The sequence below is a fragment of the Silene latifolia genome, chromosome X (genome assembly GCF_048544455.1).
Source record: "Silene latifolia isolate original U9 population chromosome X, ASM4854445v1, whole genome shotgun sequence".
NCBI classification, from domain to species: Eukaryota; Viridiplantae; Streptophyta; class Magnoliopsida; order Caryophyllales; family Caryophyllaceae; genus Silene; species Silene latifolia.
The window spans coordinates 38,315,498-38,318,646 of NC_133537.1; the positions used below are offsets into that span (position 1 = coordinate 38,315,498).

General features: G+C 36.7%; 1 non-coding gene across 1 annotated transcript; it reads left to right on the plus strand.

Moving 5' to 3' along the window:
- The first annotated feature begins 335 nt into the window (after positions 1-335).
- Positions 336-442, plus strand: LOC141624684 (small nucleolar RNA R71). The gene has a single exon (XR_012534489.1). It is a non-coding gene; the product is annotated as a small nucleolar RNA R71 (small nucleolar RNA).
- Positions 443-3,149: the final 2,707 nt, after the last annotated feature.

Below are 3,149 nucleotides of genomic sequence, written 5' to 3' on the forward strand. Positions count from 1 at the left end.
ATGAGGATGCCGTCATGGCATTAACATGATGCTTTGGTGATTTTGAGGCTTCTTCAAGTCTAGCCATAGCTTGTTCAAACTTCAAATTGATTGTGTCAATGTGAGCACTAAGTTGAGCACCCAATTGAGTAACGGAGTCCACTTCATGCCTTCCTCCTCTAGTAGCCTTGCGAGGTCTACTATATTGTGAGTTATGGACCGTCATTTCCTCAATTTTGTTCCATGTTTGATTGTCATCAACTTCGGTGAACATTCCATTTGATCCCATGTTGAGAATGTTCCTTGAATCTTCATATAAACCGTTCCAAAATTGTTGTACCAAGAACCATTCGCTAAGTCCGTGGTGAGGACATGAGCGACAAATTCCCGTAAACCGCTCCCAAGCTTCATACAAAGATTCTTCATCCCTTTGCTTAAAACCCGTAATTTGAGCTCTTAGCATGTTAGTCTTTTCCGGTGGGTAGAATTTTTTGTAGAAAGTTAGAGCCAACTTCTTCCAAGAATCTATTCCGAGAGTGGCCTTATCAAGGCCCTTCAACCATTTTTTCGCGGTGCCGATTAGAGAAAAAGGAAATAAGACCCATCAAATTTGGTCTTGAGTCACACCGGTTTGAGAAATCGCATCACAATAGTCACAAAAGGTTTCCATATGAGAATGAGGGTCTTCACTAGGCATCCCCCCAAATTGGCTCCTTTCGACTAATTGGATAAAGGCGGATTTGGCAATAAAATTTCTGGTTAGATGTTGTGGTGTGGGAGTACCATTGGGTAGGTTCTCCTCGGTGGGTACGGAATGCGAAGAAAACTTAGGCATTGTAGGTTGATTTTGTGGGGTATTTTGTGATGGGTTCTCCTCACCTTCTCTTGCAAAAGAGTTGATGAACTCAATAGTTGGTTGAACAACCTCACTAATACCTCTCAAATTCCTCCTAGCAAATCTCCTATTGTTTGTCAAGGTTCTTTCAATTTCACGGTCAAAAGGTAACAAATCACCTTGTGACCTTCTAGACATGCAAAATATCAAACAACTCGAAAACAATTAGAACAAACCTTGAGGAGTTTTTACTTCCCCAAAGCAAAGAAAGACACAACTAATAACAATAAAAGAAAATCTAAATCAAGTAAACACCGTCCCCGGCAACGGCGCCATTTTTGATTGGTCCGTTTCATGTTCATAATTAAATAGATGTGGTCGTTGGGTCACGTCCGAATCAAAACACAATTTATAGCTTCACAAACAACTCTACAATTTAGTAAAAAGGCAAGTAAAGGTCGGATCCCAAGGGACGGGAATTGAGATGAGATTTCTATTGAAACTAGTGGTGTCTTAGGGTGTCACAATTTGGGTTGATGTAGAAGGTCACTAAACTAAAATAGCAATGGAAATAAACAAGCAAGATGAATTAAAAGGGTTGTAAACAATTGATAAAAAGCACTAGGGTGTCATGGGGTCATAGGGGAATCATGGGAATTGATCATACAAACATGTTCTCAAATTATAAGCAAGCAATTATTGTTGTGATGGATTGAGTTGGGTTATATCTTACAATCCTAGGAAAGTTTGGGTCCCGGAGCCGAATCGATTAGATTGTACAACACCTACAAGTTGACTTAGTCTTCCCTACTCAACAACATGCATGGTCTAATGAGACTCGAGTTGGTTTATGTCTTACAAGTCTCATTGAAAAGATAGGTGATGGGTAAAAAATGCAAGGATTCATAGGCTCACATTTCATCAAACATAACATATGCATGAGTTGAGATCAAAACAAGCAAGCAAATAAACAATGAAAGCATATTAATTTAAGCATGAATCATTCCCCATGTTGGTTTCCCCTAATTACCCATTAACCCTAGCTAGGTCACTACTCACTCATTATCATGTTGATCATGCTAGCAAGGTTGTCAATCATACCAACAAAAGGAAACATGATGAATAAATGAAAGTAATTAACAATAATTAAAGAGGGATTAAGAGAATTATACCTACTAATGATTCCAATAATAAAGCAAAGATAAAAGAAGTACTTGATGCTTGATTGAGAGGTTGTCAATCTCCCAATAATAACCCAAATAATCTTCAATTACCCAAAATAAAGGATGAACAAAAGAGAGATTAAGGAAATAAAACTTGTATTAGAACTTGATTAATTGTTGATTACAATACTAAAGAGAGATTTGATTGATATTAACTACTCTAATTATTGATAAGAAGAACATGCTCTTCTAATTAGACTAATGGGGTATTTATAGTGGAAATTAGGTGGATGCATTAGGGTTAACTAAGGGCTAAAGTAGTAATTACACTTTTTAGATTGAGCAGGGAGGAGCCGGTATTTTTCGAAGGAAGGGTTTCTTTCTTTGTAGCTTGAAGAAGACGAAATTGTGCTGTACAGGAATCCGTGCGTTTTGGAGTCCGGACGGGCGAATTCTGGTGGTGGAACACGGGCGTCTTTGGAGGAATCCGGGCGGATTCTGGTGGCTGCTAACCCGGGCGTCTTAAGGAGAAAACGCACGGATTGTGCTGTGGAGGACGAGCGGATTGTGGAGAAACCGCACGGATTGTACCTCAGCAATATTTCTTCTTCTTTTCTTCCCTTTTCTTTACAAAATCCTTGGGGATTTCCTCGGGGACCCAAGGATCCTTTCTCAACATTGCTCATCTACTATAATATGTACAAAGGCCTTCTAATCTTGTCTCTCCTTGATGCTTGGTCATTGGATTCGATCAATTTAGTCTCGTTTTGCCATGAAAATGCAAGATTTGCACTCCTTTCCTACCAAGGGATCAAAATCTCAAAGAATATGTAAAACAAAGAACTAAAGACAATAAATGACCCAAATATGCACTAAAAAGCATGGGAACAAGGCTAATTCGGGGGCTAAATATGCGCTAATTATGGTCACATCAAATAATAATAGTAATAATAGTAATAATAGTAATAATAGTAATAATAGTAATAATAAAAGTAATAATAGTAATAATAAAAGTAGTAGTAGTAGTAGTAGTAGTAGTAGTAGTAGTAGTAGTAATAATAATAGTAAAAATAATAATAATAATAATAATAATAATAATAATAATAATAATAATAATAATAATAATAATAATAATAATAATAATAATAATAATTATTATTATTATTATTATT